Raw genomic sequence first — 15,449 nt, 5'->3', positions numbered from 1 at the left:
CTCTCTTATACAAAAGGATATTAATTTTTCAACATAAAATCAAAGTAATCTAAGGAAAAAAATTCAAAACAAAAATTTTAAATAAGAATACAAATCACACAATGCAATTTTAGATCTAGTTAAAGTATATCACAAGAGAAGACCACAAAAAAACATTTTTTAAATTTAATATGATCTAGTTTCAAATACATAAAGTATATTGGGTAAACTTTGAGGAATGATGGTTACTTAAGCTAATAGTGATATTTAATATACCAAAAATAGATTAATAATTATCAAACAATTAAACCTAAGAAAATATTATTTTATTTATCCAATTGTTTTGTTTTTTAATCAGCTTCAAAGAAACAATTCTAGGATGTTTGTCTCTTCATTATACTACACCTAACACCAACCCCACTTTAATTTTACATCATGTAGATGAAGAAGAGAAAAAACCAATACATGTTACATATGGTCTTTTCAAAATTTTACACATTCACACTAGTTTTCTTTCTTAGGCCTGGCTCCCAATGATATGCGAATCCATAAAACCTATATGGATGACTATCCTTTTTTCTTTTTTTTAGAAATGATTAGCACCTAAGAATAATATCAAATATTACAAGTTGATTGATTCCCCACTCAAAAACTGACAAAACATAATAATCCCTCAAGCTATCAAACATACTTATGAGGTTAAGAATGATGTTTTGAGTGGTTTTTCTTTCACTTAGCATTGGAGAGTAAATTACAAATGATGTAATGGTTGATCACTAGTAAATGATAGCACGGAGACCAAAACTAGTGAGCTCTTAGAACTAAAACTAAAAGTCTAAACCTTGTTCAATGCAGACATGTGAATTAACATCAGGCATTATAATTCGTGACATTTAACACCAGTAGCAATATTTTATCGCAACACAATTGCATGCACGGGTTCCAACATAAGGCCCGATATGAGGAGATTCTAAACATTATTTTGCCAGGTGGATACAAGCCTAAATATGATAATAAATGCCTCAATTCTTCAAAATGACTATAGCATGATAATTCATAGCCTTCGTCATCATTCCAAAAAAAGCCCGAGAATTGAAGAAATATGGGTCTGCGATATGGCATGTAAACCTCCTGAGCAGATGGTAGAAATGAATAAATGAGTGGCTTTAAGAATTCAAACTAGAGAAGCCAACCTAACACAGGAGCGATAGAACTACAGCACAGCCACTACGCGTTGAAATAGTATCAGAATCAGTTTCAAGAACAATCAGCTAGTGTAGTCAGTCTCACGCATGGCCCTCGCAAACTATGTAGCTTCCCAGCTCCCCTACAAATGTTACCACTGCCTCGTCCGACATCAGACATCAAGCATTCGGACAAAATTTTCGAAAGCCTGCCAAAACTAGGTTATTGGGTCATTCCCACAGCCCGTCAACAAAGACAATCATAGAATTCATAGACAGCGTCAATGGGGAGCTGCGAAATAAATCATGAGCAAACGAGGTCTCCAATCACCCGACCACCGTCATCAAAAAGGAAATTAAAATTAGGAATTAACACCAACTTGATAGCGTGAGCCGCACAGAACATATGTTTGAAATAATCGGAAGATTTTGATTAGAAGAATTAAACCATACCTGTGCCCTAGCTCTCCTCCCTCTTTGTGTGACAGAATCACACAAATTTCTCCTCTGGCTATGACGGGCTGCGCAATATTTGCAACCAGGCGACGAAAGACACGGGAGCTTGGCTTTGATCAAAGTTCGCCGTCAAATGACTGGAGAATTGGCTTGACAAAAGCCTATTTCTTTATTCGCGGATAAAGATGAAGTGGATTTGTGCAAGACATTTACTTATTTTCATGTGTAAAATATGTTGGAATTAATTACATAGAAAAAGATATCTAAAAATATAATTATTTTCAGTTTTAAAATTTGCAGAAACTTTGACCGTCTATGCTTGACAATATGCATTATTGTGCAATTATCCCAGCTATTTGTTTTATTATATAATTATGCTAATGAAGAAAAATCTCTCATATTTACTAACTGATTGTTTAAGTAAAAGACATATGAGGTCACATGAAATTAGTTTAAATTCAAAGTAGTTTGGGTTTGATTTGAACCCAAATTCAAATTAATTCTAATAGTATGAACTATATTTCAAATCAAGTTAGAACATTCAAAACTTGGTTTGTGCAACAATTCATTCTCGTAGAACTCATTTGAACCTAATTGGTTCATTTCACAACTTAGCGAGGGCAACAAGGAAATTGGTGGTGTATTGAAGCAATAATATTTTAGGCGATGGAAGTCACTAAGGGAAGACATCAGCCAGGATGGTGAATTGTGAAAGAGAAAGGAAGTTTACAATAAAACTCGTTGAGGATGGCATTTATGTGTAAAGGAGAAGACATTTAAAGTAAACTTCAATCAATCTTACAATCAATTGATCGCTGCACAACATCTCGTCGTTTGTAAGAGAGTTTGTGTGTATTTCTTTTGAAGATGCTTTGACGCTCTTTTGAAAGTCTCTCGTCCTTGATGAAGAATAAAAATTATCACTTTAAAACCACAATCCACGTCTTTTGAGTGTAATTAATCAATTGCTAAATAAAGTTTTTCAAGGATTTTTTTTTTTTTTGTCTTTTTCTTGTGTTAAAGGTAGCCTTCTTAAAGAAAGTAAATGTTTGGAAAGTTGATTAGTTCATACTTTAATTCATTTTATAATATAGAATTGAGGCCAAAAGGGATAATCTTCTTTAATTATATCAAAACTATAGATTTGTAGTTTTAATGAAGAGATTGTGAGCATTATCCTAGATAAGGCATCATTGTTTTATTATTTTTACTCTAAGCTTATGTATATAAATATTGAAGATTAAATATTGGAGATTCTAGCATGTCAATGATTTAATTTTAATTGGGTGTTTATAAATTTTACGGTATGCTAGCTTATGTTTGGGATGAATTCCTTGAATATTAGGCATTGTCTTCAGTATTTTTAGGATTGAGTGAAATATCTTTATTATTTCATATTAATTTTCTTACTAAAAAGAGTTGTATTATGTTTTTCTTCACTAAAAACACTTCCTAAACCTATTCAGAAAGCATGATATATTACTTTAAATATTTAAGAAAATTTTGGCAATTAAAGTACAAGGGTAGAGATCCTTAGAACTTTATCATGCTTGAATGTTTTAAATGTGCAAAGGGACCATTAAAATTTTTATCTTATTGAGGAACTAGGGCTACTATAAAACTAAAGTTTTTTATAAATCAACTTGTTGCTTTTATTTTTCGACAGGACAGGGAATGTTTATAAAACCCTACAAATTTGAAGATTTAAGAATTTAAATAATCAAACATAAGATTAAAATGTAATATATTATCTCGAGAGATAGAAATATCAATTTACAATTGGTTTCATTACTTGAATTAAGAAAGTTTAGATGTTTCCAATGGTCTACAATTAAAACTGACAAACATTTTTCCAATCTAATCTGAAGACTAGATAGGATCTACGACAGTATAATTAGTCATATGATTGATTGATGGGTCGCAATTGATTTAAACTCCTCAGAGGCTGCATATCTAAGATAACATTAATCTTTTGAGGATCAATTTTAATCCAACAATGTCAAACAATAAATTCTAAAAATTTCTCTGAGATCAAACTAAGGACAAACTTTAAGGGATTCATTTTAAGATTAAATTACCATAATTATTGGAAGAATATTCCCAAATCTTATAAATGGTTGTCTCTTTATCTGCTCTTAACGACTAGGTAGTCCACATAACACTCGATCTTGTTGTGGATGAGTTCATCTAAGATTCTTGTCATAGCCTGCTGGAAGGTCGCACTGTTAGTCTTAAGTCTGAAGGGTATCACTATATAGCAGTAAACTTTGGTGAACATTCTGAAGGTTGTATTTATTTCATCTTATGGAGACATTTTAATCCAATTGTAACCTGTCAATTTATCCATGAATGAAAATATTATGTGTGACAATCCAATATCCACCATTAATTTTTGAATAGGTAACAAGAATTCATCTTTTAGATGAGCTTTTGTTTAGATATCTGAAGTCAACACAAATTCTGATATGATCATTTTTATTCTTTATGGGTACTACGTTGGCTAACCAAATCAGATGTTGTTCTTAGTGGACAAAAGGTGGCTTCTATATTTTTTTTACTTAGGCTATCACTTCTTGTTCAATTTCCAAGCGCATTCTTCTTGGAGCTTGCTTCATTAGGGTCACATTTAACTATATTTCCAACATGTGTACTGCAACTTCTAGAACTAATCCTATAACTTTGCCATGATTCCAAGTGAATTAATCTATGTATTCTAACAATAATTTAATTATTTCTCTCACTTCTTCTTCACTGAATAGTGAGTAAATGATTAGTGGTATGGGTTCATTTTTTGTTCTCAAGTTTATTTCCTTTAGCTCATCGACTGTTAACTTGATTTCCTCCTACAACACTGGCAGTGTGTCTTTGATCGAAGGGTCTTCAGAATCATCTGATATTTCTGCGCGTTTTGTATCGGATTCATTGGTGACAGACAGCAAAATTCTATATCATCTTGAGACCAAACTGTATTGAATCATATACCTTCTTTCAAATTAAAGTTCCATTGATTGGTATCCCATTATTGTTTGAAGACGTGAGATTTGTTCTTCGACCACTGTTTTGGCACAAAACCACATTGGACTAACTTTTAAACACAAGGAGAATAACATTCAATAAAGTTTTTCATTAATTTAAAAAGTTTCCTTCCTACAGTTTTACATTTAGTTCACTACTAGAGGGAAAAGATCAATGATGGAGCTTAATCGACTTTACACCAATACCATTTACTCTATAGCTATCAATGAACTTTGAAACTCGAGAATGAAGGCGTAAATATCTGATTCATCAAAGTAGTCTTTATCACTATCATTGTTATTGGAGTTGTTATTTTCATTACTTTTGTTTGTGTTATTGTTGTTATAGTTGAACCCATCGGGATATTTTATGATTTGAGAATTATCATTAGGATCGAAATTGGATTAAGTGTTTTTAAGAACGTTGTTGTTAGGAATAGACAAAATGTAACTAAAATTATGACTCTTAGTATTAAACAACCCAGAATAGATGAAAAAGAAATCATATAGAGTCAGATGATTGAGTGATTGTTTTTCTAAATCCAAAATAATAAATCTAAAAGAAAAAATATGGAAAGAAGGAATAGCAACCCCTACTCTACTCAAGTCTTAATTTTTTTCCATCTTGATCCCCTTTATGTTCTTTGGTTATTGTGGTAGGTCGTCTTCGATTCCAATTGATAATACCAGCTTCACAGGGTTTTTCATCTGAGTCGCAGCTTGCTCCAAAGTAGCTTAAATTTTATTAAGGATTTTCTTAAAGAATTTATTCCTTGTCGTGCTTCATCCTATCTCATCTTTGTAAGGATTTATATGAACAATCATGTCAACTAAAATCATATTGACTGAACCCTTTTTTGGTTTTTTAAAATATTCCTACTTGAAGTTGTATTTGAGTTAGTCATTTAAGCTAAAGTAATCTTTAATTGTATGATTGATCATCCAATAGTAAGGGCAGTACTTAGAGTAATCCTTCATTTTAGCTTCTTATGGTTTTCTTGATTTTGGCAGTTTGAATTTCAACTTCTTTAGCATATTTTAGCTTCTTATAGGCTTTGAAGTATGGTGTGGACCCTATTTTAGACGACCAGATTATTTCATAAGCCACATATGTCGACTAGGCCCTTACCCTTTTAGAACAAGAAGGATTCACCTTCCACCTTTATGGCTTGGTTTAGGCTTTGGAAACATCTAGATGTTCCTATTTTAGATAACCATATCCATTTGATATACATGTTTACTAGTTAGCACAAAATGCAAGCATGACTCCTATTACTGAGAGTAATCTTGGGTATCCCCCAAGATGTAAACCGTGAAACAAAATATAATTTTGATTCTCTAGTTATATGGGTTGGTTATGTAGAATACTTCTTTGTGGTTATGTGTTTCAAGATTTCTTGATTTGATCTTATTTTAGACAAACACTGTTAACCAGTCGCACGAAAATAACCTTAGCAAGTTCTCCATATTCTTTTTAATTTATTTGCCTTATTTTATTTCCTTTCAATCCTTTCTCTTCTCTAAATCATTTTGATAGTTCAAGAAATAGTGCAATTTAGAAAAAAAAATAGTTATAAGAAAATAATAAGACATGTTGGCAACTCCAAGTTTTAAAAAGAACTAAAAACCAAAAACTACCACTAGGTTGATCATCAATGAACCCTAGGTTAGCCAACTTAGAAATGAAACCCAGGATCACATATTCCTTAGAATATTCCATTCTAGAAGCTAGGTTATATTACTAGGTACCCCTAGTCAGTGCTAAGAACTAGAACTAATAAAATAAATAACATTTACCCTATTAGAATATCTAGGTTCCCTAAGATGAAGTAACCTATGGTTATTAAAAAGACACCTCAAAACACTTAATAATAAGAAGTTCTACACTTGATATAACTTTTGAATTAAAGGGATATCTCTAATTGTTTGTTTGGTTAATAGTCTAATTATACCAATGAACTTCAGAAGATGGAAAGCTAGGGGCATTGTTGCCCTCATTTTAGCTTGAGGTCTATCATTTTCCTCTCTCTCTAACATTTAAGATACAGCCTTAAGCTTTACTTAGTAGCTCTCCTAGAAGTCCGGTGGAGGAACAAACTCCAAACTAGAATTTTAAACATCTCTTCACTCCTTATGTTTTCATATACTTGACTTCTAACCCTTAACCTTTTGCTGGCATTCATTAAAAACAAATCATTGAGACCTAATTTGAGTTCCCATAGGGTTCAAATACCTTAAGAAATCCTTTAAATATAGAGACTTAATTCTTTTAGGCACTTTACACTTCCCATTCACAATTTCATGGATAACTCTTTCTTTGGTCCACAATAAGCACTTGGATATGAGGCTTATCTTGGGTCATGATGGGGTTTATCTATTAATAAAAGAGAAGATAAAATGAGAATTCACTAATTGAAAATCAAATTAATTAAAATTGAAATCTCAAAATTAAACTCATAAAAATTTTCAAATCAACCCCAAAATTTAAATTTGAAAAAGATAAAATTAAATAAAATTAAAATCACCAATTAAAAATGTAATAAAATTTAGTTAATAAATTAATGCTATCAAGTAAAAATAAAAAAAATAATTAAATAAAACTAAAATTAAAATTCATCCATAAATCAACCCAATGTTAAATTCAAAATTTAATCAATGTAATAAATCCATTAAAAAATCAATTTCAAAAAAGTCAATATAACTAAATCTATTAAAAATCAATTTCAATAAAATCAATGTAATTTAATCCACTTAAAATAAATTTCAACCATGATCAATAAAATTAAATCCATTAGAGAATAGATTTAAAAAACATCAATATAATTGAATTTAACAAAAAATTAGGTCATTAAAATCAAACGTGATATTATGATAATTAAATCAAAATAATAAATTTTCGGAACCTAAAATCATTAAGGCACCCATTCTAAAGTCAAAAGACTGAGTTCATCAAAATTGTAGACATTAAATTAACTAATAACATCAATACAAGGCAAGTTGAAAGTCAACCTAAAATAAAACCCATAAAGTCACTAACCAAAATAAAATCAACTTAAATCGAAACCAAATATAAACAAATTCATCAAAGTTAAAATTTAAGCTAATCAAATTCACCAATATCATGAAATTGAACCAACCAAGTTACCAATCACTAACTTACAATTAAAAATTAAAATCAAAAATAAAATCATCACTTCATAAAATAAATTCACCCAAAACAAACTCAAATCAAACCACCAAATTGTCATAGCAAAAATCAAACTTCTAAACCACCTAGCCTAAACCCATGCCTCATGACTATTCCATTAAATTTGTGTCATGACAATCCAAATGAAGTGAGCTATGCCAAGTCATGTTAAGCCTCATACAAGCTACCAATCCATCTTTTGCCAAATCCACATAACTTTCTGGACTTTTCAAAAGTGAAGACCTCCATTTCCATGACAAAACCCACACCAAAGCCGAAAACAAATCCTCATTACCATGAAATGCCCCCATGGCTAAGCCCAAATAAATACACAAAATCCTCATGACAAATGAAGAAAAAAAAACACTTCCTTGCAAAGGAAAAAAACAACCCAAATCCACTCCCTCCAAACCAAGTCAAGCGTCCTCATGGCTTCCTCCGATTGGCTCCTCCTCTCCGACCATAATCAACCAATCAAAGTCATTTTTGAGATCCTAGATACTTTGGTTTACCATCCGATTGGCTCCTCCTCTCCGACCATAATCAACCAGTCAAAGTCATTTTTGAGATCCTAGATACTTTGGTAACCAAAGCAAGGAAAGTCACTCCCATGTACATTGATGAGCTTCCTTTCCAAAAATTCAAAAAGCTCATACCCTTCCTCATTGACCAAAGTATGCCAGAAGCTTCCTTGAGCACCTTTGAGGCTCCCTGGACCATCTCCATCACCTCCACAACTCTCCAAGAGCTCTAATGGACTTCAAAAGTCTCCAAATTGAGATCATTTCAAGAGAACCATACCTCTCATTCTCATTATGAATTGTCCTCTCTTGCTCCCAAACCCTAGCCAAGATTCTCAACAACTCCTCCCCATCATTCCAAGCCATTGCCCCTACTGTTTCCCTATATATTTCTCAAAGACACACCAGCAATCACCACCAAACTCATCAAAAACTCAAAATGAGCCTCTCATTTGCTTCACAAAACCTTAAAATTACTTCTTCAATCAAAATCCCCAATTATTGCACTTCTAATCAGCTTCAACATAAAATTGTGAAGTGTTTTGGTCTACTCCATACTCAGAGCTAAGGAAACCTAAAATTAGCATTTAGAAGAGCTTTATGGACCCATGAAAATCCTTCTCAACTAAATGAATATAGGACAAACCTCTTGGGCAAAGGTATAAGTAAAAAACTCAGAAATTCTTCTCAATTTTGTTCCTTTTTGAACTAAACCTTCAATTTGATTACAATTAGCCATATAGATATGCTCACTAGGATTAGATGAAGCTTTTGGCTTGGTTAGATTAGGGTGTTATGCATTCAATTGTTTGGATCAACCTATAGAAGATGGATGACATGCACTCTTTGTTTGTTTGGGAACGATGAGCAAATGTTGTCCTTTTCTGTGTATTGGAAATGGGTGGCCACTATTAAGTCAAGTGAAATGCAACAGATCAAAGGACAACATATGATAAAGGCCATATGAGCACCCATGTGGAAAACAAATAGAACCATGGAGTGTCACGTGGAACTTTAGAGACACTGAGGATCAAGTCATCGCTAAGTCAACATCCACAGTTTAATTAGATAATTAAGGTATTTTGTGAATTATGAAATTCCAAAAAATTAAAAACCCTTTAAAATTTCATAACTAATTAAAGAAAAAAAATATAAAATGAATTGCTTTTAACTCAATGAAATGAGAAGGAATTTATCAAAAATAAAATTAAAATAATTTAACCACTAATAATTATGAAATTAATTAAAAGCTTTAATCAATTAAAAATCATTAAAAAATAAATTTTAATCAAAATTAAATGAAAATTGAACATGAGAAGCTTTCTGGACATCGAGATTTCCTGTAATTTTCTGAAGGCCGGGAACCATCATTTAAAATGTAAAATATAATTTTCCTTAAAATTGGCAATTAATTGAGAAAGTTAATATAAAAATTAAAATATAAAGAAAAAAATAATAAAAGCAATCAGAAAGTAAAGATGATTAAAATAATGAACTAGTGATTTAAAATCACAATTTTAATCTTTGAAATTCAAAAATCACTCAAAACCCGAGTATGGGTATATTTGTAAAGTTAAAATTCAAACTTTAAGTTATTTTCTATCCAAAATTTAACTTAAAAAAAAATTGGACTATAAAATTTTAATATATTGATTAAATCAACATATAAAATGAAAGTGGCAAAGTCAAGTGCAGAATTATAATTATGACAAATATGACGAATTTCATTTTCTTAAAACATTGGTAAAAATAATTAGCATAAATTATAAAACAAAAAAAATCAACTTACCATCTAAAATAAACTAAGAGAATTTGATAAAGTCATTAAGTTGAATTAACCAAAAATATAGTAAAATAAAGTAATAATTGAAAATTACAATATTGCCTTTAAGGCTAAATTGAGTATTTGACACTTTAAATCTCTTAAAATTTGATTAAAACTCATTGGTAAAACATAACAAAGTTAAGGTTTGATAAAATTTTATAATCAACAAGGGTAAGAAAAGGAATATTTATAATTTCTCCAAAATTACAAATGTGCCCCTCGCCACACTTGCACTTTTAAAATCAAATTAATCAAAAATAATCATTTTAAAAATCAAATTAATTAAATGAATATCATATTTAAGATCAAATTAAGCAAAAGACAATCATATTAAAAATCAAATTAAGCAAATGAGTATCCTATTAAAAATCAAATTAATCACATAGTTATATTAAAAATCAAATTAGTCAAAGGATAATCTGATTGAAAATCAAGCTAATTAACATACAATAATACAAAAGATCAAATTAATTAAAAGCCAATACTACTAAAATTCAAAATTCAAATAAAATAAAATTCATAAAATTCATAAAATCTAAAAGTCACTAAAACTTAAAGTGAAGTCCTAATGAACCAACAAAACCAAATGTAACTTAAACATCAATTCAACCTGGATCCACAAGGATATCTTGGATAATGCAACCCATAGTTGTTGATAGGATTTGTTTATTCAGATTAAGCCAACTATTTTTCTGGTTAAGTAGACCAGGGATCACGATAACCTAGGATGACAGAAAGTGCGGGCATCTTGACCAGATATTGTCACTATTTTTTCCCACTTTATACTCACTCACTTTTAGACATCACAATACACCGACCCTTTAGATGTCATAGGATTAGGTGAGACTATGATTGTGATTGCATGGTTAGCTTGTTAGACATTTGTTAGGACTTTATACTCACTCACTTTTAGACATCACAATACACCAACCCTTTAGATGTCATAGGATTAGGTGAGACTGTGATTGTGATTGCATGGTTAGCTTTTTAGACATTTGTTAGGATAAGTAAATAGAATTTATTTTATTTATAGCTTTTCATGGCATGTTTCTAGGTTGTCATAGTAAGCTTAGAATAGCTAACTCTATTTTACAGTGTTATTGTAGTTAATAGTAGGCTGTCATATTAACATATGTTTTTTTCCTACTGATCTGTCTTTTATTTTGAGTTAAGATCTGTTTTGTTTCATCAACTATCAACATCTAAACTATCCAAAAGGGGATTAACACAAAGCAAAAGATGAACCTCAACTAAACCAACAATAGTATTTGGATGATGTTAACGAATGAGTATGACATAGGTTTAGGTTGGTACCTTTCTCTCATATGTGCTGCTTTTGCTCGATAGGTCTGACTAAATTTTAGACTAATGCTTTATGTTTCCTAAAAGTGAGCCTCGCGAGCTTTAAAATGTTAAAATTTAAATTATAAAATTATATTCACGTTAGTCTTAAAAAATTATGCATATCATCATTACTTAGGCGGCTTGATTTATAATCAAGTTATATAAGATCTACTCTTCCTAATAAATAACAGTCTATCATATTTTACATTCATTAAGATCAACCTACATGATTATTACTATGGTTAGGTGGTTTAGATGACAACCCTTTCTATGCGGGTTTATAAGTTAATTGTATATTTTCTATTTTTATGTTTTTTCTTTCCTTTAAACTAGATTTTTGAGTTTTTAATTCTTTGAGTAAACCTCACTTTAGTTTTAGGACACTAAAGTTGTTTGTCTAGTTATGACAAAAATCCTTGCCTCTTAGCCTTTCTCTTGATTGTGTATTGTGTGATATAAGCCTTAAATTTCTAATAAAATGTCAAAATGAAACATTAAATAAATCTTTTTTCAAAATTTTTAAATCCTAACAATATGATAGATGTGATGTCACTGAGTTTCTTAGTATCTTCGACATCACTTACTCTTCTTCTTTTGGGTTCCATTATTAACTATTCCTCTTTTGAGCCTTTCCTATTTAATATTCTTGATAATCAATAGTAGAAGCCTAAAATTAAATCACAATCTTAATCGAGAGTGTTTTTAAGTGATTTTTGTTGCTTAAGATGTAATTAACTATAGGGGCTTACTCTTACATAAAGTTTGTAAACCATAAGATATGAGAAAGATTTATCAGTTTTAATCATAGACCTTACAAATATCCAAAAATTTTTTATTCAAGTAATTGAACCCTTTGTAAAGCAGTAATACCACTCTCAAGAAAGTATATTACTTTTGATGATTATTTAAATAATTAAATCGTTAAGTATGTATGGTTTTATAAAGACTCTCTGTAAAAAAAGCTGACAGGCACCTTGACTTGGGGCGTTATACCAAAAAATTTGGTTAGTCCCACTACTTAGCCTCCTTACAGATTATAGGTTTATCATAGGGTTAAGGTTTCACTTCCGACTAAAATTTCTTATAGACGACAAGCCTAAAAATTACCTACTTTTTCTAAAATGACTACTCTCTCATATTCATTATTTTAATGATTTTTAGTGATATTACTCTTTAAAGTAAGGTATTTTACATATTTTTAGTTTCAGATACAAGAAATGGACTTTTGAAGAAAATGAAGCAAAAATGGTGCAATTTGAGGTAAAAATGAGCAAGAAAGAAAATTATGACTTGACACATTTTGATATCTTTCTATGCTTAATCTACTTTAGATTTATCATATATTTTTGAATAAAATTACACTTTAAAGAAAGGTTTATTTTGCAGGTATATGATATACAAAAAATATATGCATTTTTATACCCATATTTTATACTCATTTTTTGTGATATTGCACTTTAATGGAAGATATTTTTCATGTTTTCTTGCAGGTTATTAATTTTTAGGACTTAGAGCAAAAATGAAGCAAAAAGGATAAAATTTGGAGTTAAAATGGAGAATATGAAAATTTGTCCAATGCTGACGGCGTCGTTTGACAGAGAGCAAAGAATTAAATAGAAGACTAGTGTCAATGCAGACCCTTTTTCTAGAATATTTGAAAAATTTAGACACTTTTTGAAGTATTTTTGGATGCACCTATTGGAGAACTGACTCTAGGCTTTATTTGAGGCTGAAATTGATCAGAAAAGTGACTCTTCTGGACTTCTCATCACAAAAAATTCAGCCTCTTACACACCACACACTCTTCCTAAGTGTTGTTTGTTAATAGTGTTGTATGAACTTTCTTTTATATATGAAATTTGTGTTATGTTGTATCTTTCTCATGAAGTCTGAGTAATTTCCTTTATCTTTTTCCCTACTCTGAGATATGGTGAAATGAAGAAATAATATGAATGTGTCAAAACTAAAATATAAAATAAATTGTGATGATTTTTCAACTCCGAACATATTTTATCTTTCAATCTGGTCAATTGAATTGTTAAAATTTGTTGTGAAAGATATGATCTAGGAAATGGAGTGTGAGTTCTACAATAGAGTGAAGATCACATTTAATTCCATAAAGGAAAATAAATTGTGATGATTTTTCAACTCCGAACATATTTTATCTTTCAATCTGGTCAATTGAATTGTTAAAATTTGTTGTGAAACATATGATCTAGGAAATGGAGTGTGAGTTCTACAACAGAGTGAAGATCACATTTAATTCCATGAAGGAAAATTTCGTTCATGAAATTAAGTGCAAATAAATAGGAAAATATACATTGTTGAGTGTAGAATTGGAGATTTTAGGGTGACAGACTAAAAATCCCCAATTTGATTTTATTGTTTAAGAACTAAAGCGAGAGTTAGCCTTTAGGGGAAGGGAAGTGAGAGCCAATATCCTCCTAGCCTAGTGATACACCTAAAATATATAGTATTTTTAGACACATTTTTATACCTATTCTAGAGATATTGCGCTTTAATGGAAGATATTTTTGTGTTTTTCTTGCAGATATAGGTAAAAAAGATGAAAAATTCTTAAAGGAGTGAAAAAGGATCAAATTTAGAGCAAAAATGTGAAAAATGTGCAAAAGAGTTTTGGCGCCTAAGCGCCAGTTCCAGCGAGAAGGCCGCGCCTAAGCGCGAGAGGCCCCGCGCTTACGCGCCAGTGTTAGTTACTAGACGAGTAAAGTCAATTTTAACGAATTTTGAAGAGGTTTTTGAGGCACCCATTGGCTTAATAGATGGTTATAACCACCATGGACAAAAATTAACATGAAAGGATGCATCTCTTTGAGAAATACATCGAATCTAGACATATTTAGAAGAGTTTCCAAGGCACCCCTTGGAAAACTATAAAAGAAAGAAGAGAGGACTTTAAAAAGAGTCCTGAAAGTATTAGAAAGTTTTGAAAGTTCTAATTTGGAGAGTTAGTTCGGAGAGATTTTCACGCACCACTTTTACTTTTATTTTATTCTTTTTATTATTTTATTTTGAGTGATTGTAAAGAAAAGAGATTCAAAGGAAATTCAAGAGTTTGGTGGAAAACTTGAGATAAGTTTTTATCTTTCTGTTTTGAGACTACTTTTGGTTTTAATTGAACCTTATTGTTGGTTTGACAATGATTTTTACTTTTAAACTAAATTGTGGTTTTATTTTCTCATTGGATTTTGAGTAGTTTTCTTTATCTTTCTTCTTAAAGTGATAAGTAATTAAGTTTTGGATGGAAATTGTGGAGGGTATTGATCTTTAATGTTGGAATAAGTTGTGATGATTTAAATCCATGTACTTCATTTACTTTTTGATTTGGCCAATCCAGATGTTAAAATTTATTGTGAGAAGATGTAAGAATTGGGCTGGTATTGTCTCAATCAACAATTGGAAAGAATAACATGAGGTGTATGAATGAGAATGTCATTCATATGATTGAGTGCAAATAAATAGGGAAATATTCATTGATAGGTGTAGAGTTAGAGGACTTTAAAGTGACATGTTAAAGCCCGCAACTTGGTTTATTATTTTAAGTTCTGATAGGAGATGTTAGCCCCCAGGTGGAGGGAATCGAGGGAACTCTAGAGTTAGAGTTAATATCTTCCCTGCCTAGTCGGTCTTCAGAACTATTCAAACTTTTAATTAGCTAATGTTTTTAGAGCAACTCTAGTAAGGGTAAAGAATATATTGCTTCTACTTGGCACAACAGAATTTGCATACTATCATAACAGAATTCCTATACTTATTACTAATTCATGACAAGAAGAAAGATATTTTTCTTATTAAGTGCTTTTCTTCTACAAAACTCTAGTTATCATTTTAAGTTGTTACTATTTTGTCAAAATTTTAAAAATACCAAAAATATTTGAATTTTTATTACTGTAAAATATATTCAATTTAAGTAATTGT

The 15,449-nt window shown here is 30.6% G+C and overlaps 1 protein-coding gene across 3 annotated transcripts in view; it reads right to left on the bottom strand.

Annotated features, from left to right (window-relative positions):
• The window catches only part of LOC110027790 (polycomb group protein EMBRYONIC FLOWER 2-like), a 77,700-nt gene extending 75,882 nt beyond the window's left edge, over positions 1 to 1,818 (bottom strand). For all 3 annotated transcript variants that reach the window (XM_020729352.1, XM_020729354.1, XM_020729355.1), the window contains exon 1: positions 1,617 to 1,818. The gene's annotated coding sequence lies outside the window, so the exon portion shown is untranslated. The remainder of the gene's footprint in view (positions 1 to 1,616) is intronic.
• Between the last annotated feature and the right edge of the window lie 13,631 nt (positions 1,819 to 15,449).

Source organism: Phalaenopsis equestris, unplaced genomic scaffold (genome assembly GCF_001263595.1).
Source record: "Phalaenopsis equestris unplaced genomic scaffold, ASM126359v1 Scaffold000447, whole genome shotgun sequence".
Classification (NCBI taxonomy): domain Eukaryota; kingdom Viridiplantae; phylum Streptophyta; class Magnoliopsida; order Asparagales; family Orchidaceae; genus Phalaenopsis; species Phalaenopsis equestris.
Note: the sequence above shows the minus strand (reverse complement) of the source record. Positions and strands in the feature narration are given on the sequence as shown.